We start from the raw sequence: 25,256 nt of genomic DNA on the forward strand, positions 1-25,256 counted from the left end.
TTGGAGTCCAGGGATATTCTGCTTCCATTCTCTGGAAGTGGTGGGCAAGGCCTAGGGAGGCAGCATTCAGGTTGCAGCAGGCAAAGGGAAAAAAAAAGTACCAGAGCTGGAGAAGTAGCGTGGGGGGAGGGGTTCTTGAAACATTCAAGGTCATGAATCCTAAGTGAGCCCAGATGGCTTTGAGCAAGCTAATGGTGAAAAAAGATAAACAAAATAAAAACAAAAACATGGCTTATTTTAGCTCTGAGCAAGGCAAGGGGGCAAGGTTATGAAAGAGAGGTGTGACCAGAGATGTGGTTCTTACCAAGCAACCATGAAAACAAAAGTGAGACGTGAAGAGATAAAGATCCAAGAAAAATGTAATCTTGATTAAAACCTTAAGATGGCGGTGGGAGGGGGAGAGAGAGGAAAGGAAAGAAGGAAGAGAACAGCCATGTTTTAAACCAGTTTTTCTGCAGTGGCCCTTGCAATGTCTCTATGGCTTCAGCAGAGAGGCACTTCAGATAGCAGTGGTGGCCAGGCACCAGGGAAGTGACAGCTGGAGCACCCATATCACCAGGGCCTGATCCAGCTCATGTTTTAATTTGATCTCAGTTCTGCTCGCCTCTCCCTGTCTCTTCCTTGCTGGCCCCAACCTCTCCTTTCCCCTGGAGGTCAGCAAGCTGCCCCCTTGTCCAAGCTCCAGGTCAAGAGGTTCTTCTTTCTAGAACCTTCTTGGCCAAGTATAAACCACAGTGGCCAGAAGGGCTTGCCCTCAGCGCTTTTGCAACAGGAAAGTCAGGCTTTGGCTTCCAAACAGGAAAAACATGGAGGGTGGCCACACACAGCCTGCTCTGCAGTGACCTTGTGACCTAAGGTGTGCCTGAGAGCCTGCTTCCCACACCCACCTCCCAACAGTGTCACCTGGTGCAGGCTGAAGCCAACTTCCCTGATTATTCTAATCCTTTTTTCTTTCTTTCTTTCTTTCTTTCACCTTCTTGAAACAATCTCACATGGCCCAGGCTTACCTTGAACTTGCTTTGTATACAAAGATAACTTAACTCTTCTTCTTCTCTACTACACAACTGCTGGGATTACAGTCACCCACTCCCATACCTAACAGCCAATTTCCAGCATTTGGAGTTGGGAAACCCATGACAATCCAAACAGGTCAGCCCAATTTGCTTCTAGCCCTTAAGGGATGGCTCAGGTTCATATCCTGGGCACACCTTGAGGTGACTTCGGTGCATGTCCAATCTTGCAACTGCACAGTTGTGGCCCAGGTTATATCCTCTGTCACCCTCACATTTCCCCCACATACCATGATCACCTACCTGTCTACTTGGTGCTAAGCCTGTCCGTGGCTTGTGGATCTGACAGCCATCTCTTTACCCTCCTTCAGAGTCTTAGATGCTTGTTCAGCTTGAAGGCAGGGGTAGTGGGGAAGGGGAAAGTTCATCCAGAAATGTCTATCAATCCCAGAAAGAGAGAATGCTAAGCTGTGATACAGAACAGCCAGCATCCGTTCTAGTTTGCTTTCTACTGGTGTGATTAAGTCCATGACCGAAAACAACTTGGGAAGGGAAGGATTTGTTTCCGTTTACAGTGCTCATCCATCATGAAGAGAAGTCAGTCGGGAAACTCGAGGCAGGAAGCTGGAGGTAGGAACTGAAGCAGAGGCCACTGAGAAATGCTGCTGACTGACCTGCTTCACATGGCTTGCTCAGCCTGCTTTCCTAGAGCACCCATGACCACCAGCCCAGGGGAAGCACTGCCCATAATGGGCTGGGCCGTCCCACATCAATCATCGATCAAGAAAATGCCCTACAGACCCTCGTTTAGGACGCTCTGAAAGAGGTATTTTTCTCAGTTGAGGTCTCCTCTTCCCAGATGTCACTAGCTTGGGCCAAATTAACATACAAACAAACAAACAAACAAAAAAACAAAAAACCAAAAAAACTAATCAACACAGCATTCATGTGATTTTTTTTTCTTTTTCTTCTTTTTTGCTCTTGAAGTGACTGAAATATTCAGTTTCTCTGTGAAAGGATGTTCATTTCAGAAAAGTCCTGCTCTTTTGCAGAGGGAGGAGAAGACAGTGGAAAGCAGCCTGGCAACAGCCACAAAGCCAGTGACCTGACCCAAGCAGGAGGTGGGTAGGAGGGGAGGGGCCTGGCCCACAGCAGTGACTGGATGGGGGCATGATGAGGGAGGAATTCAGGTCTTGCTGTGGCTCTAACTTCTGCACCTGCCTGAGTAATAACTGCTGTCTTTCAGGAGGACCAAGAGGGCCCCATTGTCTCCAGAGTCTGACTCCGGGGTCTGGCAATAGAGGGCTATCTATAAAGAAACAAAGAGGTTAAACTGACCTCTTGAATGGGACCTCTGAGAGCCTTTCTGCTTTCATGGAAGGAGAATGTCCAGTACACTGCATTAAGTTCCCCCAAACCCCAAAGTTTTTGTGCAGGCCATTTCTGAAGTAGAGAATAACAGTCCCCACTAAATGTCAGGAACTATCTGCAGAGCTAGCAGCCAGCACTTCTAAAAAACCTGTACAGTTCAGAATTCAAGAGACAGTGTCTGGTGAGCATATGGAAATGTGCAAGATCATTAGCTATTAGAACAATGCAAATCAAAACCACAATGAGCTGGCACTCCACACCGGACAGAAGGCTAAGTGAGGAAGGTGGATGTCTTTACTCTTTTATTGTTGTAAAGAGACACCATGACCATGGCAACTCTTTAAATAAATAATTTATTTGGGGGCTGGCTTACAGTTTTAGAGGCTTAGTCCATTATCATCAAGGCAGAGTATGGCGGCAAGCAGGTGTGGTGCTGGAGAACTACCTGAGAGCTACTTTGTGATCCATGGGCTAAGAAAGAGGAAATGGGCCTGGTGTAGGATTTTTGGAACTTAAAGCCCACCCACAGTGACACACTTTCTCCAACAAGGCTATACCTACTCCAACAAGGCCACACCTCCTAATAATTCAAATCCTTATCAAATAGTGCCACTCTGTGATGACTAAGCATTCAAATAGATGAGCTTATGGGAGTTTTTCATTCAAACCACCACAATAGACAAGAGCAAATGTTGACAAGGGGTAGAGACGTGTGTACCTTAAACATTGCGTGTGTGGAATGTCTAACAGACAAAGCTGTTCCCTCAGAAGAGAAACTGGTGACTCAGAAAGTTAACCAGAGTTACAAGATTATGGAAGAGCCTTCTCAATCCCCAGCTCTACACCCAAAAGAAGGGAGTATAAATTCATACAAAAGCTTGCCCACATATCCATAATGTCCTTATTCATAATAACCAGAAGGCCAGCAGCCAATGGATGCATTCACAAAAAGTAGAACATCCATAAAGTGGGATGAAGCACAAATTCATGATATAGTGGGAGAAAAGAACAACAACAAAAACAAACCTTGAATACACAATGTTAAATAAAAGAAGCAAGCCAGTCATGGTGGTGAGTGCCTGTAATCCCAGCACTCGGGGAGGCAGAGGCAGGAGGATCTCTGTGAGTTCAAGGCCAGCTTTGTCTACAAAGTGAGTCCAAGACAGCCAATGCTACACAGAGAAACATTGTCTTGAAAAACACACACACACACACACACACACACACACACACACACACAAATCAAAATCCAACCAAACCAAAACAAAACAAAAAACAAGAAGAGGAAGAGGAAGAGAAAGAAGAGGAAGAAGAAGGAAGAGGAGGAGGAGAAAAAGAAGAAGAAGCCATGAAACACAGAGGATGCTATCCACACAGGAGTGGAGACAAATGAGATCTGTCCTAATCAGGCAGACCCTTGGATGTCTAGACACAGGGCAGCGGGCATTAAGAGTTACAGAATTGTTTTGGGGTATGTGTGGAATTACTAGTCTACAAATTGAGACTGGTAACAGTTGCTCAGCAGTGTGCCTATACCAAAGCCATTGAATTTTATGCTTGAAAGTATTTTCAATCAGATTTTAAGTACTGTGAATTTTAGCCCATAAAACTTTATTTTTCTAAGTAACAAAAGAAAAAAAATCAGCAATCCTTCTGGGAGGTGCAGCCTTGCAGACAAGTGGTTAAGAGACAAAGGGCAGGCTGGGGTTTAATCCCCTTGGCCTGGTGCCTGTGCAGAGAACAGCTCAGGAGTTGTTAGTAGCCTAAGGTGGGGCATCAAGGTTTCCACCTCCTTCTGGACTTCTGCTAGCCCATCTGACAGAAGAGGGATGGCATTCCAAATGCCCTTACTGAAGCTAGTGAAATCCCATCTGTCCCTCCAGAGAGAACAGAATAGTGGGGATGTTTTATACTCAACAAGGAAAATAACTGCTGTCTTCCGCTCTTGCACAGCATTGGCTTTGGGCTCGGGCCCAAAGTTCCCTTCTGCACACACCCTGCAGCTGCAGTTTCAACCAACCCTCAGGGTCTCCAGCCACACCTCTGCTGCACGCCCAGTTTATTCATTCTTCCTACTTCAGTACTGTTCACCCTCTGTGCCCCAGCAAGCTTTGGGAGCACCAGCAACTTCCTCTGTCCCTTCAGATCCTTTCATTATCATGTTCTCCCAGGGACCCTTCATTTTGTATTTTCATATTTTTGGTTGTGAGCCTAGCCTTTAATGGCTGAGCCATCTCTCCAGCCCAAGGGACCCTTCATTTGAAAACTTGACTCCTCACTCACTTCTTCCTGCACCCCTTCCCACCTTGGAAGAACCCCACCTCCCTCCTCTTTGACCTGAATTGTTTGTAAAATGAAAAAGTACGATTTTTATTGGGTGATATACTTAGAGTCTGCATGGCTCTTGCCCAATTCACACAGCTTTTCCAGCCTCAGTTTCCCCTTCACACAACACACTAAAAGCCTCTTGCTGTGTGACAGACTTCCTGGAGAGATGCAACATACACATGTCAACTCGCCCCCAAATGGGGGAGCCCCACAACAGACCAGAGTAATGATTTCATCATAGTCCAGCTTGGTAAACCAATGAGTTCTATTGGGATTACTTACAGGAGCAGAATGTCTCAAAGACAGCTGTGTCACCAAAGCCCATCCCAGTATGGCTGACAAGACACAAAAGCGGAGAACCTGGAGGACACTGCACAGTCTGCAGGCAGCTTAACAGGGTGGAGAGCGAGCTTTCCAGCTGCCTCAGCTGACCTGAGCCTTCTCCAGGCAGCTCTGCTGGTCTTTGGATTTTCTAGGCAGTTGGGCTGGATTCTGCTTCCTCCAGGGAGGGTCCAGCCTGGAAGAAATGCTCAGCAGTCTTTACTGTTTATATACTCTTGGGGCATGGAGGGGCCTGCCCAGTGAATCAATTTCAGGGACTTCCTGAAGCCACTTGGAGTTAGTTTACTTCCTGTCTTAAGGAACTTCCATCATTTTACCTCCCCTTAGAGCAGTGGTTCCCAACCTTCCTAACACTGCAATCCTTTCATAGTTTCTTGTGTTGTGGTGACCCCCCCAACCATAAAATGATTTTTGTTGCTACTTCCTAACTGTAATTTTGATACTGAATGGTGTCTCAGTTCCTAAGACCACAGGAAACATGTGCTTTCTGATGGTAGAGACCCACAGGTTGAGAACAGTCCTGTTTCACTTTCCTGTCTTAAGAAGTTTCCCTCCAAGATGGCTGGTTTAATCCCAGAGGAAACTACTGAGTACCACATTTCATGATCCCATAGCAAGCCACATAGCTAGGTTGTGTGAGACCTCCTAAGGACAAATACCATGTCCTTTTGAAATGTTTTACTACTGTATAGGCTGGCCTGCCTCTCTGTGGGAAAATAGACATTCATATTCCAAGGCACCTGAGCTCCTCAGGATTCATCTGGGGCTTCGATGTGGGGGAGGTGTTTGCTGTCTTTAAGACATTCTTTATTATCATCCCAGGCTATGGAACCAGTTGCCAGAAGCCAGACTCCAAAATTCCTCTCTCCCTCTTGGAACTCCTGGAGCGGTGTTGCCTAGGGTCATAGGAGCTCTAACTCTTAGGCTTGGCTACAAAGGCCTCAAGCCAGGGCCTCTGCAGAGGGTGAGGGGGCGGGGCTATGCTACTCTAAACCCCAGCAGCCTTTGTGTATGGAATAGGGATGGCAAGCCCTTCTGAGAGTTTAGCTGAGAAGCTACATAGGAAGCAAATGCCCATGATGGAGATAAGGATGCTTGTCGCCGTGACTGCTAAGTGGATCACCCCAATACATAGTGACTGGCAGCAGTAATGGTCTTGCCTGACTGTCCATAGTTAGGGTAGTTGGGTGCTTCTAGCACAGTCTCTCCTGCTTTTGCCTTCTGGTTTTTAAAGGCTTAAATTGACTGAAAGGACCTGTGGCATTGGCTCACTCACCCGCCCCCAGCTTCGTGCTAAATGTTGGTAGGAGGCCTTGGTTCATTTCATAGTGGCCATTTTCATGGAGCTCCTAAGAGTCTTTCGTTATGCTCTAGAATGTCGACATCGCATGCTGTCACTCTGAAGTGGCACAGAGGTCATCCCTATTCGCCATGGGCTCCACAAGCACATAAGAAGCAGGAGGGAGGTAAAGGACACTGCGCCATCTTGGAGATGAGCTGCCTCGGGCAAGGCTTGAGGCCAGATGGAGAGCTTGCACAACCACCGGCATGGCAGAATGTGAAATCAGGTCGCCTGGCCCAGACTCTGAACTCAAAACCACTACCTAGGTGGTAACTCACCATCTTCATGCAAACAATCGCTTCTCACTCGCTCAGCACCATCAGGGAGGCTCTAGCAACTTCAAGGTACAAGGTGGCAGAGCCTCAGCCATTCCCGTCTCTTCTGGCTGCTAGTTCATTGTTCTTTCCGCCCCAGAGAGAAAAAGTACCATGAAGGCGCCTGGCAAGTCCTTCTGCAGAAAAATGTAGGAGGAGTTCTAGAAAACTAAATGGCCTTAGAGGTAGGACCAGACTGTAGCACCGACTTCAGGGTGCTCTTGGTAAGTCCCTTCCTTTTCTGGGCCCAGCTTCCCAGGTGTCTCTAAAGACCTTGTATGTACAAACTGTTCCCTCCATTGCCATTTGTTAGGTACCTGCTGTGGCTACAGACAGGACCTCTGCCTGAGAGTTACCCGCACTCAGATGGCGTGAAATACTCACAAGGACTATAGCCAGCCAGGCGAACTCAGAAGGCAAAGTGACAGACACAGGGGGATTACACACCCACCCAGTGCCAGGTGAGGAGAGATTAATGTTGATGAGGTGTTTGTGGGCATGACTGAGGCCTGAGTTTCCCTGGCAGACAGAAGAGATAGCAGGGAACTCCCAAGGCAGGACAACTCCCAAGGCAGGACAGAAGCTGGAGGAACCTGCAGGGCAGCAGAGGGGTGAAGGTGGCCATGAGACAGTGAGCTCTCAAAGGTGAGGTTGAGAGACAAGGACAAAGGAGGCACAAGGATCAGATGACATGGCACCTCACAGTCCTTAGGAATGTGTGGGCTTACCTTTAAGGTTTACATGAACACAGCCAGTTGTGTAGGTGTGGGGCCTTTTTCTACTGTATGGAGATTGGGTTACAGAGGACAAGGTTATGGTAACTGCACTGTTAGCTTATTTTTGTCCAGACTGCCAGATGTCTCAGTGTAGGGAGGCGATATGACTTGGGCAGGGGAGGAAAGGGACATCACCAGGCTGTATCCTGGAGCCATCTGCCAGTCTCTTAGCTCCCATCCATCCAGCTCGGTAGGCACCTCAGATGACTCTGTCACCAAAAGGCACACCGGCTGGCACTCTGGTCTTCCTTCTGGGTTCTTCCCCACTCCCCTTTCCTGGTAAGGTCAGCCTGACCCCTCGCATTCGCTCTGTGCCTCCCTTCCTTTTCTGTTTGCCTGGCTTCCCTCCACCTGAAGTCCAGCTTTCCCATGCTCAGCCAGACTCTGTCTGGTGTCTTTCAAATGCCACCTCAGAATTATGTCTCCACAAAGCCATCTCATGGGTCCTTAAGCTTGTTTCTCTTACATTTGTCATAAAAGCTTTTAAAGAATGTGTTTTGAATTGTGTGAAAGTGAAGACCCACCGTTTTAACCTTATGCTTTACAGCGTAAGTACAGCCCTGTGTTACACAGCCATCACCTCCACTTCCAGAATGTCCCATTCCCCCGAAGCAGAGGCTCAGCAGTCACATAAAATCTTTTCAATGGGGTCTGTATTCATTAGCACACTCTCAGTGTGAGAGAAAATCCCAGTCTTAACATGACCATTCTAAGAAGATGATGAAGATGATGTGTCATTTCATGAAAAGTCCAGGTTGGTTCCAGGTATGGCTGGATCTAGGCTCAAAACAAAAACACCATGTCTAGGCTCTTCATTCTGTTTGTTCTAGTGCTGGCATCTTCAGGCTGGCTCTCCCTGCCTTGGTGGCCAAATGGCCACTGCCAGCTCCAGCATCAACCTGCTGAGGAAACCCTCAGAGAAGACAGACTTCATTACCAAGAACCCTGGCATTTCCCAGGACTGATTCCTTTTGGCTTAATGCTGTTTGTGTGCCAGCCCCTGAACCAGGCCGTGGGAGCTGGAACATGCTGATTGGGCCAGATCAGAGTCACGTGTCTCACAGCCCAGTAGCTATATGACCTAAGCAAAGAGCAGAGAGGTTCTCTTGTAGCACAAGCTGAGTTCTTCCTCAAGAATAAGGGGGAAAGAAATGACAGACTGCTTGACTCTCTGACACTTGCAAATGTAACCCTCCCTTCCTAGTCTTTACTTAGTAAATGGCTCACTGCTCTGACACTTGCAAATGCCCCACCCCCTTCCTAGTCTTTTCTTAGTAAATGGCTTCCCATTGGCAGGAATCTCCTTAGCTGTCCCTTCAGCTCCGGCTTTATTCTGCCAGCTCCCAAAGCCTTTCTGCCAGTATTCCAGGACACTTCTGGTACCAGTCCCCATTTGGTTCCTTCCCTGGCTTCACATGCCCCACCCCCATCTCCAGTTGAGTAAAGGCCCTGTGACCATCTCCTCACTACCTCCAGGGGCATCTTTTCCAAGTTCCAAACTGACCAGCACTCTCCAGAGCCTCCCAGGCTTGGAAGACGACATGTCCCTCCTGCTCCTATCTGTGGCCTCCCTTGCTGCCTGGCCCCTCAGGCATGATCTGAATTTGGGGAGAGACTTAAGCAGCCTTAGATAAGTCTCAGTTAACAGAATGTAGACAACAGAGCCCCTCTCCTCAGGCAGGGGCCTGTGGATTCACAGAGGAGCTTCCTGTCTTTAACAGAGTTCTCTGTTCCAGCTGCTATGGAGCTGAGCACAGTTTCCCTGGGGAACTTGCAACGTGTCCTTGAGACTGCTGAAGGGGGGGGGGGAACTTAGCAATGACCTGTGCAGATGGGAACAAAGATGTCTCCACAGATACCAATGCGTATACAGACAGGCCTAGTTTACTTCCCAGGCTCAGGGGCTCCCCGACAGGACCCCTAGAATTAGCTGCCTGAGATCAGCCCCCTTGAAGGTGAGGCAGGCACTGAAGGTCTGAGAGTACTTCCCCTAAACCAAGCTGCTGTGTTTTGCTCATCTGACGCTTTACTGCGGGTAAGATGTGAGTAGTCTCAGAATCTCCATGAAGTCAGCGGCTCCTGCCCCAGCAGAATAGGGATTGGGAAGACTACTATTCTAAACCAACTGTAAGGGCCTTGAAAGAAACAGAGAAAGGCAAGGGAGTGACGTGGGGGAGCACCCACATGTGTAAAGTCCTGTGTTGCATGGTGCGACCCTAGGTGACCACCCTAGGATACTGAACATGCATGTGTGTCCCACCTTCTAGGTAAGCACACAGCATCTTGTGTCCACAGAGCCCTTACCGTGTGCAAGGCCATTCACTCATATAACTCTCTACCTGCAGAGAACCTCATGCCATTGTCCTCATTCACAGATGGAGAGGCTTCTGGGCAGTGTGGCCCAGTGCTTTTCTCAAGATCCTGCTGGGATTTGGGTGCAGTCAGCTCAACACCACTGCCTATGTTTCTTTCCCATCGCTGTGCCCTGATCCCTATGTAAAACCCTCTCCTTTAAGTCCTGTCATAGAATGAATACCAAAGCTTAAGAGGAGAGAGAGGGCAGAGGCCTGGTCATCCCAGTGTGGTATTTGCCGTTCATGTCCAAGGACCTGGGTTTATCCCCAGTGCCTTCAAAAGATAGAATGTTACCAAGTTCTCAGCACAAAGGAGATGGATTTGCCCCAGAGGGACAAAGGACAGGGGATAAGAGACAAAGATGGGAGATAGAGGATGAGGGGGAAGGGGAGGGGGTATTTGTCCTGCAGGGAGGAGGGGTAAGTACAAAGGACTGCCTCTGGACAGAGAGGAGACAGATGTAGCCCATAGGCAAATGGCAGTTTATAAAGGTAAAAGGGGAAACCCTGTGTTAGGATGAGGTGTTTAATTTTAATTGGACATGTTAATTATGTGAGCCAAAGGGGGCTTTTGATTGCTGGATTTCAGTACTTTGATAGCTAGACCTTGGTATCAACCTCAGGAGGAGGAAATGGACAAATTAGAAAATGGACCTTGGGGGTTGGTTAGCTTTAGGAATGTAATCTAACAGTTTTTATCAAGGCAGAGAGAATGGTGGAAAGGGCAAAGGCTTGTCAGAGCCATGTTGCCATGTTCAAGCTGGCCAGAGTCCTTTCAGATTAGATAGATAGATAGATAGATAGATAGATAGATAGATAGATACATAGATACATAGATACATAGATACATAGATAGACAGACTTACTTCATACCATGTATCTAGTCAACTGAGAAAATCAACTTTTGTGATGAAGACAGTTATTTTGACTCATGGCTTCTGAGGTTCATTATTTTGAGCTTCACTTGAGGCTAAAGCTCCTGACAGCAGAAGCCCATGGGGGAGGAAGAGGCTGCTTATACCATGGTGGCCAGGAAGCAAAGAGGGAGGGAGAGACAAAGAAGAAGGAGCAGGAGATAAAATACAACCATTAGATCATGTTCCCAGTGGCCTGCTTCCTCCCACTAGGCCTCAGTTTCTAAACCCCATACTTTCACCAGCTAGCGACATATGAGCAGTCCAGATGTAAACTGTAACATTGTCCAAGGCCAGGAACTTGGGCCTGGCTGAGATCAACTAAAGAGCTGACTTTGATGACTAAAGGACAACATGCCTTTTCCTATTCCGGTCCTGGAGCATGCATTTTGCTCTCTCAAAGCAATCAGGAAGAACTCAAGCAAAGAGCCATCTTGTCTAATCTGAAAAGTTTCATAAAAAAATAAAAATAAAAATAAAAATAAAACAACCTTGGGGATCTTTCAGCACCCAGAGTGTGCTGTCCCCCGAGGAACTGGCTGACTTCAGCTCTAATGGGTGGGGAGCTGATTGGGCACTCTGCCCAGAACTACTCGTTGTCTAAGGCTTATAGCATGACTTGAGAGCCCAATGTAAGTGGCACTCACTTCCTCTGGGTTGGGGAGGCTTTGTGAGTTTCCAGTCTCGCCTATGCAGGGCAGACAACTCCCTCCTCATCAGGAGGGGACTTCAAGTTGTCAGCTGACACTTCCAGTGGCATTTGTTCCCCAGTCAGGCGTGGTTCTATGGCTGACAAGTTCAGGCACCTAGGACAGGTCCCTTCTCTTCTGTGGATCTTCCTCAGTTTCCCTATGTGAACAGGAAGAAGTTGGCCTGGATTTGGTGAGCCAGAGTTCCTGTTTTCCAGAAGAGGAAGGAAGGGAGGAGACTCAGTTACTGAGCACCCACCAGAGCCAAGTGTTGTCCTGGCCTACACACACACACACACACACACACACACACTCACACACTGACCCAATCCTGCCAACACTCTGGAGAGAGGGGACACGGCAACTTCCAGATCCGATGCCACATTCTGCTCACTACACCTGAGTCTGGGGACCCACCCTTCTAGACCATAGTGGCTGAAGAGTGGCTGACCAGTCACAGTGACCACCAGACCAGTCACCAGCATGTGACTCAGGCTTGACCAACCAGAACAAGCACTGTGATTTCAGAGCTGAGTATGTGTACCAGGCCAGGATAACAAGAGTTGGTCTTGGGATGTTTGCTGAAGTATTGAGAAGAAGTGATTTTTTTTTTTTTTTTTTTGGTCAGTTGGTCATCCCTGCTTCCCCAGAGGAAGAATTGGCTTGTCCATAAAGTGGACGCAGAAGGGTACAGACTGGGGGCAGACTCATGCTGATGTTGTTGAGCTTATAGAATGGGCTATGCCAAAAACTAGACTCATTTGCTAGTCTTTGAGGTTTAAGAACCCTTTCTGACCAAACCTGGCTATTTCTAGCTTCTTTTGCTTGCAGCAGAAAGAAGGGTCACCCATATTCTGGGTATGACCTGGGCATTATTCTCATTTGACCTGCAGCTAAAAAAACTGAGGCTCCCAGACACAAATGCAGAGGTGGCAAGCAGCCCAGCAGGGATGCTAAATGGGCTACCCTGGGGCTCAGTTACCCTTCTCTAACTTACTCTGCAAAGCACAGAAGCCAGAGGCACTCAGGCTTCGGGTCTGGTTTAGGACTTCCTTTCTGGTCCTGGAATGACTTAATAGCCGACTGCTCTTTTTTTAAAAAACAAGATCTCACTGTGTGGCCGAGGTTGCCTTAAACTAAAACCCTCCTGCTTCTACCTCCCAAGCTGTGACTGCAGGTGTGTGCCTTCACGCTCAGCCTTCTCATTTGCAAACCAGATGAAGACAGAGCATCCTCCTAGAGCCTCTGTGAGAAGCAGGCACACTGACTCACGGGAAGCTCTCAGGGCAGAGGGCAGGCAGGCTGGCCTTTCACCACTAGCTACCTGTCTCTTGCTAGCTGGCTGACCCCACATTGACACGGCCCAGGGTACAGTACGGTGTTAGTCACAAGTGTCACAGAAAAAAAAATCACCAGAGGCTTCAAATAATGTTTGTAGAAACATTGTTTCTAAAATGCTGATTTTTCTAAAAAATCCCCATGGGTAGAGCAGGAGCTAAAGAGGCCCTAGGAAGTGAAACCCTCTTTAAGCAGAATTCTGAGTTATCAGGCCTTTGCTGACTTTCAGGAAGCAGAGAGATGAGAGGGTCCCCACTATTTCCGAGGCTCTCTGCCACTGCCCCCCCAACTCCTGCACGCCCCACAGCTGTGGAGAGGAAGTATCTTGCCTTACAGTTTATAACAGGTGCGACCCTAGTAGCTCACTCAGTTCCAAAGGGTGCATTAGTCCTGCAAAGTGTAAATACGGAGGCCCTAGAGCAGCAAACGGAAGTGGGAGGAACTTGCTGTGGATTCCTGTGCTTCTAGGTCCCCTGAGGTACAGGTCAGAGAGAGTCAGGGTCAGGCAGGGTTGGTCCCCAGGCCTGCCCGCTGTCCTGAACTCAGCCACCACGTGTCTCTGGGGGTCCTGATGGCATTTCTAATGAGTCTGCAATCCCGCCTTGCAGACAGGCACAGATACGGTCAAGGGCTATAGTGAGGCTTGAACCAAGTATAGAGGACATCACGAACTTGCCAACAGCCTTGCTAAGTTGAAGACTTTGGCCCTTGGGCTGAGGTTAGATAGGAGAGAAGTGCAGTTCTCTCTGTGATGCGTAGGATGCTATAAAACCTGTCCAGGCCTCAGTTTCTCTATCTGTAAATAGGGATGATGACCGCTCCTTTTTTCTCCTGCGGTATGAGATTTAAATAAGGGCACTCCTGTAGCACTAGGAACAGAGATGGGCCCTGAGGACTGAAAGGGGACTAAGGCCTCCATACAAGTCTGAGGAAAAAGAGCCCCAGTGGGGCTGGGCCCGAGTTCCCATGACTATCCAATGCAGGGGGGTGAGCAGGGGGCAGGCTGTCATAGCAAGGAGGGGCCCATTTTCCTCTCCCAGTTGTCCTCCTCTCACTGAGTGTTGCCATCTGAAGCCATTAAAAGTACATTAAAAGGTATTTCTTGGAACCAAACAAGAAAGGAGAAATATCCCCTCCCAGCTAAGAAAACGAAACGTTTCTTAAGTTCCCCCTCACCCCAAACTGGAGACCTGTGAGGGAGCAAACACACACACACACACACACATACACCCACACACACTGACACTCACACTCACTGTCCCCTCTCAGACAGCACAGGTTCCTAAGCGAAATGGTACAGTGCAAGTTGAACTCACTGAGAGCTCAGTGAAAGGCCCTGGGTTCCAGCTCTGCACTTGCGGGATGAGGAGGGAGGGAGGGAGGGAAGGAGAGAGGGAGAGAGAGAGAGAGAGAGGGAGAGAGGGAGAGAGGGAGAGAAGGAGAGAGGGAGGGAAGTCATTCATTCTTCAGGGCCTAGTGAGAAACAGAGGGGTGTGCGATTCTAAACCTCGGGAGTTTCGGTGGTCCCGAATCGTCAGTGTCACTCGGTCTTTTACTGGTCTGGTCCTATCTTCCTCCGTTCACCTGTGGTTGAATTTGCGAAGCAGCCTGTCTGCTTCTCCTTACACTGAGGTCTGCTCTGCGGCTCTCGGTGCCCCCGGGTGAGCGAGCGTGCGGTGGCAGTGGCGGAGGGCTGTCGCCAGGCTTCAGACCCATCCATCCTTGGCCTCTTGCCAAGCGCACGGATGAGGGGCGCGGCGGTGGAAGCTGGGCGGGGGAGGGCGCACCGGGTCTGCTGGTGGGCGGGCCCCTCAGTGGCTCCTCCCCCGCACCCGCCTCCGCGTGCTCCCGCCACCCCCGCGCCCGCCGCCACCGCACCGAGTAGCCTGGCGGCCGCCGCCAAACTTTCCCCGGAGCTGCTGGCGCGGGTGAGTCGGAGCGCGGCACGGGCAGGGGCGGGAACCGGGCTCCCGGCGGCTGGCGAGGATGCGTTCAGGCCGGGCTCTAAGCTCCTCACCCTCGCAGGGCGCCGGGGACGCCCCGCAGGTGGCCGCACGAAGTGGGATCGCCGGGTGTCCTGGTGACGCGGGCGGCGTGGAGAGGGTGGCGGAGCTGTGGCTGCAGCTCCCGGACGCGCAAACACCTGTGGCTTCCCCGAGCTTGGGCCGGGCGCGCCGGTCAGAGTGGGCCTCCGGACTCCTGGGTCAGGGGACCGCCTCAGGGGCTCTCCGAGCTTCCTCAGGGTCTGCTTTTAACGCTGACCGTGGACCCAGCCCCTGGGTGGAGGTGCCATCTCCGTGCCAAGCTCCGGACATCTACTGTCTTTCAAATCCTTCTGAACCTCCAGGACCCAGGTACTACTAACACACCCACTTTACAGAGGAGGAACCTGAGGCTTGGGTAGGGAAAGTTGTGAAGCAGTGGAGAACGTTGAGCCTGAATTGGATGAATCCAAGCTACTTAGCTGGGTATGAGAAACATCTGAACCAACGCTCCCTCCTTTCCCAGCTGGCTGTATCATCTCCTGGCTGTACAAGATGGGTGGGTGCTGTGGCCAGGATGTGATTCTGATGGCAGAGGTCCGATAGGGCTGTCCTTTCGGGGCGAGGGTCAGGGCAGACCAAATTCTGGAATTTACCCAGGATTGCTCTGGAAGTTAGAATCTTGAACCTGAGCACAAGCCACCTTTGAGGCTCTTGCTAGCCTGGGAGTTGGAGGCGCAAGGGATGCTCCAGGCAGGGTCTCTGTCCTCCGGCAGGGGGCTCCCACCTCAGGCCAAATGGAGCTGAGGGAATCGGCAGTATCCCGCTAGAAGATACTCAGGTTGAGGAGCTTGGAGAGTGCATTCCGTTATTGGGGGGTGGGGACAGGGAGGGTAGGAAGGTGAGCCTCGGTGAAGCGTCTCACTGGAAGGTGAAGGAGAGGGTAGGTGGGGATCTGACCCGGGGGGCTTGAATACTCCACTCTTGGCTTTATACAAAGGAACAGCCCCCCGGAGATGGTTATGAATTAGAACAGATAAGACAGCAGCGTTATTAAGCAATAGGCGGAGACTCAGAGAGGTTAAATAGATTGCCTAGAGTTGGCAGGCTGGTCCGTGGTGGAGTGGGGCTTGAGTACCAGTCTTGCCTGCATCTTAGACTATCTTAGAAGCTCAGGTGCCAGATGGAACCTCAGGTCCTTCTGTGCTGTGGCTGGCAGCGGTGGAGATAAACAATGGAGGGATGCTAGGCAACAGGGTCCTCAGCACCCCTGCTTCCGCTGCAATAGATCTCTTTGGGTGGGCCGCTGCCATTGAGTAGTTTCTTGCAGGAATCCCTGCTCACTCCATGTTGATATCCCACTGTGGCTCGGGGCTTGCTGGACCTTCCGTGCACGGCCACCTGTCTGCCCCCAGTACATTGCCCCTGAGGGATGGCAGGGTTTGCCTGATGCTGTTTTCAAATATGACAAAGACCTGCAAAGCCAGGAGCTAGCTGGTTACCACCCATCTATAATTTCAGAGCTGTGTGGAGGCTGGAGGTGCCTGCCAGGGTCCCTCGAGCAACACCCAGCAACACGGGGCAGTCCTGTCCCAGAAGGGGTCCCCAAGTCCTGAGCTGAGTGTGGTGGGGAGATATTTGTGAACTTCCCTGAACGCTTTCATTTCTATGGTTAAGGAACGCCTGGCAGAAACACCGTGGCTTCTCCCCAGTACCAAGGCATGGCAGAGAAGTTGAAGATGCATTCCTGGGTCCAGCCATGCTGTCTCTTAGGCACTGTCACAAGTGGCTTCACCTATTCCTGTTTCTCCATGTTTTGAATAGAGGTGTTTATGGTCCCTTCTTCCCTGGTCTGGTGAAAGAACCAACTGTTGACAAGGCACTGCAAAGGCACCTTGCAATTCACCAGAGTAGCACGAAAGTGTGGCTATTGTCACTGTGACAGTGACAGACTCAGCTAGGTGAGCCGGAGAGCTCCCGGCTACTGTGCACCCCTTGATGCTTTGTCCTGCGATGCCGGGAATCCAACAGGAGCCTTGTTCATGTTAGGCAAACACTTGACTCCTGAGCTACATCTCCAGCCCCAAGCCCCATGACTTTTTCCACTGTGAAGTGGGAGCAGATCTAGTTAGATGTTGCATATGGCAAAAATCTTTTTGGAGCCTCGAATTTGAACAGGTAGAAGACTCCTTACCCACCCAGCCTTGTGCCTGTCCCAGGGAAGCCCTGGACATTGCCGCCATTGTCACTGCTACCCACATCTGTCTCCTTCACCGGACAGGTTCAACTTTGTGCTCATGCGTGGTTTGGAGCCAGAGCAGTTTTCAAGCGCACGTTTCTAAAAGGAAGTGGTCAGGCTAGGAGGGACTTGGGGAGTCTTGGGCTGGAAGGCAGAAGAAGGTGTTTCCTGTCTCTCAGCCTGGATTTGAACTGAGTGGTCATTACTTGGTTCCCCAAGGAGAAGCAAGAGTCTTTTGATAATTAGGGGGTTAAAGGGCGTGTGTGAGGTCTGTTTCACAAGATCTGTCCACAGCTGTCCCAACAGAGGACACTAGCCACTGCCTCTGAGAGTATGCAGCTGGCTGTGGCGATATCACGTGCCTTCTGAGGAACGAGAGTGCATTCAGAATTGGGCAGGTTCTCTCCCAGGGAAGCACACTTAAGGTTGAAACTCATTTCTGTCCCTTACAACTGACTGACCCTGGACTCCAGTATCCTCATCTGGGAAATGGCCATGAATCATTCTTATTAGTGTCTGTTTCTCAGGATTAACTCAGAGATAGACAGGCAAAGAAAAGAAGAAAAGAAAAGGGGGGAGGGCGGGTTACTAGTGGAAAAGAATTACATGCAATTGTAAATAATTCTCATTAGCATTCAGGCTGGGCATTAGCTGTAATTGCTCCTGATCCAAGACGCTTTATCTGAAAGCCGTACCTGGCAGAGGATCATTCAAGCCTCAGTCACCCGCTGCCCTCTCTTTCACAGTGATGCGGAGCATTGCTGAATCTCGGGATGTAATTATAACAAAGCTCTGTGTCTTACTTATAAGTGACTCACTTCTGCCATTAATGGTGGCAGAGGACTCAGCCACACACTCTCAGGGACCAATGCTGCTGCTGCTGTTGCTGCCCAGGGTGGGGCTTGGGGGGGGATGCCTCACCTCTTTTATGCATTCATCAACCCCATGGTAATTCTCGGATGATCCTGCAGGAGGGTCGTACGGGACTGAAGCTAACAGATCTCACTTGCTTGCATGGCAAAGGGCTGTTGCACCTTGTTGCTGCTAGAGGAATGTGTGTTACCAACCACTACATCATTAAAAAGGATGAAGCGGGGGGGGGGGATAAAGGCACCTCCAGGGGTGAGTTGAAGGTGTAGTCGCTGGCGTCCCCTGGAGTTGAATTTGGATGTGGGGTCTGCCAGTTTGTCAGTGAGGTTTGGATGGGTGCTCAACTAGAACTTATAGGGCAGGGATTGTGCCTGTCTTTTTTTAAGAATCCCCATTACACAAAAGGTACTTATGAATGCCTACTGGAGAATTGAACCTTGTTTTTTTTTTTTTTTTTTTTTCATCTGTGGAATGGAGCTAGGTAGCACACACCTCCCCTGTGTGCTGTGAGAACTAATTAAAGAAATGCTATGATTAGAGTAAGGACTCAGTGATGCCTTTGATGACAAATATATGGACAGAAGGAAGGAAATGTTTTTGGATCTAGGCATAGAATGTTAGTCTCTTACCTGCAGACTACAGAGAAGCAATAGTACTAGCCAGAAGAATGTCCTGTATTTAGACAACACTTTACAAGAGTGTTTTCACATCCATTTCCTCCTGACACTGAGTCAGGAATCCCTCTTCTTTATGGGTGAGGAAACTGAGGTTCAGAAGGGTTGATGGAACAGTGCAAATGCTTATAGCTGTTTCTGCAAACAAGATAAATACACACCAAAGCTGAGTCTGAAAGCAATATGAGATGAAACCTCTTGGTCCTTTTGTGCTGTGGCCGGCAGCAGTGGGGATAAACAATAGAGGGATGCTAGGCAACAGGGTCCTCAGCATCTCTGCTTCTTCCTCCAATAGGCCTCTCCGGGTGGGCTGTGCCACTGAGTAACTTCTTACAGGAATCCCTGCTCCCCCGCTGTTGATACCCTGCTGTGACTCTAGGATGGCTAGGCCTTCTATCCAAGGCTACCTAGCTCCCCTGAGAGCATTGCCCCTGGCGGAAGAGGACACAGGTTACTCAGATTTTCAAGTCCCAGTTGTTATGTCAAGCTCTCTATTGTCCTCTAGAGGGTGGGAGGTGTAGTTTTTAATCTTCCATGAATATTGTACCCCTTTTCAAAGTAGGATTTCTGTCACTATTTTTAACAGCTCATGGTATGAATTCTTAATATTCTCTCTCCGGTGCATTCTCTCTTTCTCTCCCCACCCCGCCCCGTCCTCCCTCCCTTCTTTCCTTACCCTCCCCCCCCTTGGCTTTTTGAGACAGTTTCTCTGTGCAGTCCTGTCTGTCCTGGAACTCACTCTGTAGACCAGGCTGGCCTCAAACTCAACAATCTGCCTGCCTCTGCCTCCCGAGTTGGGGAGATTAAAGGTATTCCCACTGGCCAGCTCTTAATTTTCTCTTGATGGTTTAATACATCTCTTGTTAGACTTCCCAGATACTTGATAGTTTGAGGCTGTTGTATCTGTTAGGCTTTTCTATATTGTAAGTTAAAGTTCTCTTTGTTTCCTGTTAGGGAAATACATGTGCATTTTGCAAATTGATTTTGCAACAAGAAATATTGACCAAACCTTTTAAGTAATTAAGAACTGTCCTAGCAGATTCTTTAGAAAGCATGTTATATACAGTAATAGGAGATACAATGAACAATTTTATCTCTTTCTAATTCTCTTGTTCCTCCTAAGACTTCAATATGGTGAATTAAAGTGTCCTATGGGCACTGTGCCTTTTGTGAGGCCTGGGTAGGAGCTGTTCTAATTTGAAGATTAAATACAGTTTAACTCTGGGTTTGTGGGAAATCACTCTGTCAGGTTGAAAAAGTCTCTTGCATTCACAGTGACCAGTTTTCTGGGGTCTTCTTTTCTTCTTAGTCATAAATAGAAGTCAACTTTTTACAGATGCTTTTCCTACACCAGCCTACATGATCATGTGATCTTCCCCCCACCAATTTTAACTTGATGAATGACCTTGGTTTTTGCTTCTTTGGCATAAACCCACTTTGCATCATCCTGCAGCAGCCCGACAGCCACCCGGCAGCTGATCTTTTAGGGTAGGATTGTAATGCAAGTTCATGAGTGAAATTCCTGGCGATTTACATATTCAAAGGTATTTATCAGACTTTGGCTGGGTTTACCTTCTTCTGTGCTGGAAGCAGTTGCTGAAGCAGGGAGCTGTTCTTTCTCCAGTGTTTGCTGGAAGTCACCGGTGAGGCCACAGTGGGTGGACACACAAGTGGAGGGTGGAGAAGAAAGCCAGCTCAGCCAAGTCCCACAGGAACTTTCCAGCACTGAGAGGTGCCAACTGCCTAGAGCAGAAATGGAAGGAGACAGTCGACCATCATCCATCCTGAGTGGCACGGGGAGAGCCCAGCCATGAGGCACCTGCCAACCCAGGACCCCAGAGGGGGGAGACTCTGCCCTGAGTGAAACCTGATGCTTGTGGGCTGCAACTGTGTCTCCTCCTGAGCCTGCTGCTGCTGTGGGCTGTGTACTGGTGATTCATCATTCCCTGGTGGCCAGAGACTGAGGAACTTGACTTCCTCCCGCATCTGTCCTCTTCCAGCGGGTGGCAGGGGCTCTCCTCCAAGCATGTTAGTTTTTGTAGAACCCCCACCTTATGACCTAATACTGTGTTTGCTCCTGACTTCACTTCCATGTCCTCTCCCACTCTTCTGGGTGGCTACATTTGGCGAGTTTCTCAGCTAGACTCCTTCCTTGGTCATCTTTGCAAAGATGTGCCAGGCTCTGTGCTAATTTGGATCATCTTTCTTAGTCACTGTCACAATAATATGGGTGGTCACTACCTCCTTCTCCCAGCTGAGCAGAAGCAGGGGTTCTAGTCGATTATCTTAAGTGGTTTCATTTGTCACAGTAAAATGATTTGCTTTTTGCCTCTTTAACCAACAGTTTACTTTAGGCTCCCTATTCTGTCTCCTGAATCTTCCTCCCTCCCTTGTCACTTCCCTTTCTTGCTTCCTGTGTCAGAACTGGATCACTCTGTGGAGGCAGAGCCGCAAATGGAATGCCGCTTGGCTCCAGGCAACCCTGCTTACGCGGGTTACACCTGACAGTGGCTGCAGGTTTGTCTGGGCTGGGGTGGTCTGCTTTGTCCCACTGGCTTGAGTAGTCGTAGAGGCAGGAAACAAAGTGGCTGCAAAGAGCTTGATCAAGGAGAGCTTGACCTGAGTAGCCTCAGGCGTCAGGAAGAGGAGATGAAGGGTTGTTTTACCGGTAAGCATGAGGGGTGAAAGAAAAGTGTGGTTTTTGAGAAGAGAACACAGCACATGACCTAAACATGCAGCCGCCCTCAGCTATCCTTAGGGAAAAGGTAGGGAAGGGGTCAGGCAAGAAACATCCATTATGTTTTCTCCAGAAAGTCCGGTGGCCACTGCTGGCTGGAAACAGGCAGACAGGTGGACTAGCAGAGAGCAAGCGGACCTTCTGAGGTCTATGCAGGCACAGAGAGGGTATGGACTAGTGTGGACTGAGCCACACATCTGAGAGCTATTTATTTGTATAATATGTATTTTATAGCTACCAAATGTATTTTATAACTACCAAATGCTTACCCAGATGTCTTTTATAGCTACCAAATATATTTTAAGCTACCAGATGCCTGCCTTTCTAGGCAATTTCCATGTGGTTTCTTCATTTAGCTGGGCTTCGTTCATTTGCTTACTGGCTTTTCTCTGTTCTTGAAGAGGCTCACTGATCCTCACTAAGTAAATGTACACTGCTTTCCCTTGCCCTGAGCCCATGTGATACACAGAGTCATTGCTGGGCTACACATATGGCCTCAAGGGCTTGAATAAGACTTGTCCCCAGAGGGCTCACTCATTGTGGTTTTTGCAGTCCCAGGGACCTCTGTCTGGGTTCTCTGGGTAACTTGGCTCTCTAGGGCTGCAGATGGCCCTTGATCTTTCTAGTGTTTCCCAAGGCTCCCTGCCTGAATCTGGGAGAAGGCTGATCCTGCATTTAAATCAGGCCATTGCTGTTTTCCCTGAGAACAAGCACATTTGAGGCAGAAAGAGCCAGCGAGACCGTCGCAGACACAGACTCAGCTGTAAAGTGCCACTTGCCAGTCCAGCCAAGGGTCAGGGCAGGGGACATAGGGCTCTGTGTTGCATCCACCATCTTCCAGACTGGGTCCTGGACAAAAGCCCTGGTTAATTTCTATCTTGATGCCCCCTCTGTATCTGATGCCATTTTAGGCAAAGATGGATTGCAGGTTAAGTCAGTGTCTCCTAAGAGTACAGTGAGGCTGAGGAGACATTGTCATCACAGGAGGTGACAGTTGTATGTGTGTTACTTCCAGTGGGGCAGTTGTGATGATAGAACTCAAGGTCTCAGCTAACATGCGTGTTTATACCTTAAGTTCTAGCAAAATGTTTAAAAGGTAAAATAATGATGATGACAACAAAGCCCAGGTATGATAGACAGCACATGCCTGTGAGAGCAGCAGCTAGATGTGGGAAAATCAGGAGTTCACGGTCATACTGGCTACAGAGTGAGTTTGAGGTTAGCCTGGGAGACAGGAGGCTCTGCCTCAGAAATAGAACAGAACAAAACAAGACAAACCCTAACAACCTCCACTACTAATCACAGAGAGAGAGAGAAAGAGAGAAGAGGAGAAAGAAAGAGAAAGAGAGAGAGAGACCTAAGAAAGTCATTCAGGGGATAGAGAGATGGTTGCTCTTCCAGAGGTCATGAGTTCAATTCCCAGCAATGACATGATGATGGCTCACAATTACCTATAATGAGATCTGGTGCCCTCTTCTGGCATGCAGGTCTACATGCAGACAGAATATTGTATACATAATAAATAAATAAATCTTAAAAAAAAAAAAAGAAAGAAAGAAAGAAAAGAAAATGGCTCAGCAATTAAGAGTGTTGGCTGCTTTTGCAGAAGACCTGAGTTCAACCCCCAGCACCCACATGGTGGCTCGCCACCAGCTATAACTCCAGCTCAATGGGATCTGATGCTCTCTTCTGGTCCCCATGGTCACTAGACAAGAACATGGCCTTGTCTATATGCAGACCATATGCAGGCACACCCACACCCATAAAATACATACATTAAAAACATTAGAACCAGCTTCACAGAGGCTGCACATCCAATGTTCCTGGAGTCTACGACTGTGAATAAAACTTTCCCTCAGCTTTACGGTCAATGAATCACAGAGTAGCCTCCACCCTGTAGGGCCCGCCCACTGTCAGAGCAGGAGCAAGTGACCTACTTTTCATCCCTTTTCACGTATGTTCCCTGCACCTTTTCTGTATCTACATGTTATTTATTTGTGGTTATTTTTTTTCTTTAAAAAGTTTCATGTGTTTTGAAATGTTGCCCGTATGTCCATGCCCCACAGGCATGCATTCCTAGAGGAGGCCAGAAGAGGTCATCAGGTCCCCTGAGACTGGAGTTGCTGATGGTAGGTTGTGAGCTGCCATGTGAGTGCTGGGTTTGCAACTTGCTGTGTAGCTCAGGATGTCCACTTGCCTGGGTTTCCCAAGTGCTAGGATTCTAGGCCTGCAGCCACATTAGCTTAGATCTTTCCAGAAGTCTGAATACTTCCCTGTGTGTCACTGTCACCTGTGGTGTTTGGAACACTCACGGGCTGTACTGACTTGTAGCCAGGGGTAATGGCTCATGCTATATAGCCTGGGTGTGCTCCTGCCTCAGCACTTTGGTGTGTTTGTGCAGCAATGGAATGGTCTTACAACGTGTGTCTCATAATGAATCCTGTCACATCCCCGTCGCTCAGTGACGCCGGCAATTTACTGCCAGGATCGTTTATGAGTATTAAATGAGTGATGAAGCTTGAGAGAATTAGTGTTTGAAAGCGTCTACAACAGGGGCATAAGTGTATTAAATAAGCAGATTAATAAACAGCTGCGTGGAATACCCACTCCCCCCCACCCCCAGGAAGTCAGCCATCATTTTGTAGGGTTTTTAATTTGTAGTGGTATGGTCCTGTCCCTGAATATCAGGGCCCTTTATGAATGGCATTAGTGTTTTGTTTGTGTGTGTGTGTGTGTGTATGTGTGTGTCTGTCTGTCTGTGTGTGTGTGTTTTGGGGGGGTGGGAAGCAGCTCATAGAACATAAGCTGCTGGGGAGAGTGCTAACTGGGAGCTTTGCTGAGGCTCCCTAGGGGAAGGTTTTGGTAAGGCATGCTGGAGCCTAAGGGCAGGTGGGTTTGGAGCTCATTAGTGGGGCTTCTCGGTCTTATCCTGGACATGTTTGTCTGTGCATGCTGCTATGCGGAGACCAGACCGAGAGCATCAAATCCCTGGAACGGAATGGCTGTGAGCTTACATATGGGTGCTGGAAATCCTCTGGAAGAGCATCAAGGGCTCTTAACCACTGAGCCACCTCTCCAGGCTCCTGGACTCCAATCATTGGCTTCCAAGGAAGCATCTTAATCTCCCTGGCCCCAGTTTCCTAGAAAAGGGACACAGCAGTGATCCTGACAGCACTGTTGAGAACCTAGTGTGCCAGCTCCTATAAAGGTCTGCACCTTCCCAGTTCCCAGTTCCCGTCTCCTCCTCAGGGGGGCCTGCGCTACCCCACCCCATGATCTGTCCGTTCTCTCTTCGGTTGACTGCACAACCCCCATCACCCAATAGAATGGGAACAGTATCTGCTGACACCCCTTCACCTGCGGGGACTTCGTTAGCAGCTTTGTTAGCACCTAGTAGGTGCACAAGTAAAAACCTACCAAATGTAAGCTAAAAGGTAACAGGCAGCCGCACAGCCCACCACAGTGTCTCTGCTTAGTGCAGGGCTGGCACGGGGCCACTCAGACTGTGGAGCTGGAATGGCCAGGATAGGAAACCCTGGACAGAGACAGCTGTCTTCGCTATGGCTTCAGAGCTCAATAAATATTTGTCGGTCATTTATCGATTGATTCTCACAGCACCTGGCCCTGGGCCTGACTGAGGGCCTCCATTAGGAAGTCAGGAACATGAGACAGAGATAGCCGGTGTTTCCTCCTGGTGTCTTTCCCGCAGGGGGTTGGGTGAATAGGAGGCTTTGCCCAGCTCCAGCTCTGTCCAACTGAATGAAGATAAAAGGCAAGGCAGCTGGAGAACAAAATGTCACTGTGATTGCCAATCAACACGGTTCAAGAGCGAGTGTGGCTGGAAGAGCTGGCTGGGTTCCTGCCCAGGTGCAGTAGTGCTGGAAGCTGGCCAGACAGCCGCTCCTTCCAGGGGAGGGGGAGAGCCTGGCCACTTATAGGCTGCCCACCAGGCTGGCTCTGACTGGGTCTGTTGACA

At 49.2% G+C, this 25,256-nt stretch overlaps 1 protein-coding gene across 2 annotated transcripts in view; it reads left to right on the forward strand.

Annotated features, from left to right (window-relative positions):
* Positions 1-14,230: 14,230 nt before the first annotated feature.
* Positions 14,231-25,256, forward strand: part of Hrh1 (histamine receptor H1) — an 87,789-nt gene continuing 76,763 nt past the window's right edge. The window contains exon 1 of one of the 2 annotated variants that reach the window (XM_060383955.1): positions 14,231-14,706. The gene's annotated coding sequence lies outside the window, so the exon portion shown is untranslated. The other variant, XM_021637603.2, reaches the window with a different exon arrangement.

This window comes from Meriones unguiculatus, chromosome 5 (genome assembly GCF_030254825.1).
Source record: "Meriones unguiculatus strain TT.TT164.6M chromosome 5, Bangor_MerUng_6.1, whole genome shotgun sequence".
Lineage (NCBI taxonomy): Eukaryota > Metazoa > Chordata > Mammalia > Rodentia > Muridae > Meriones > Meriones unguiculatus.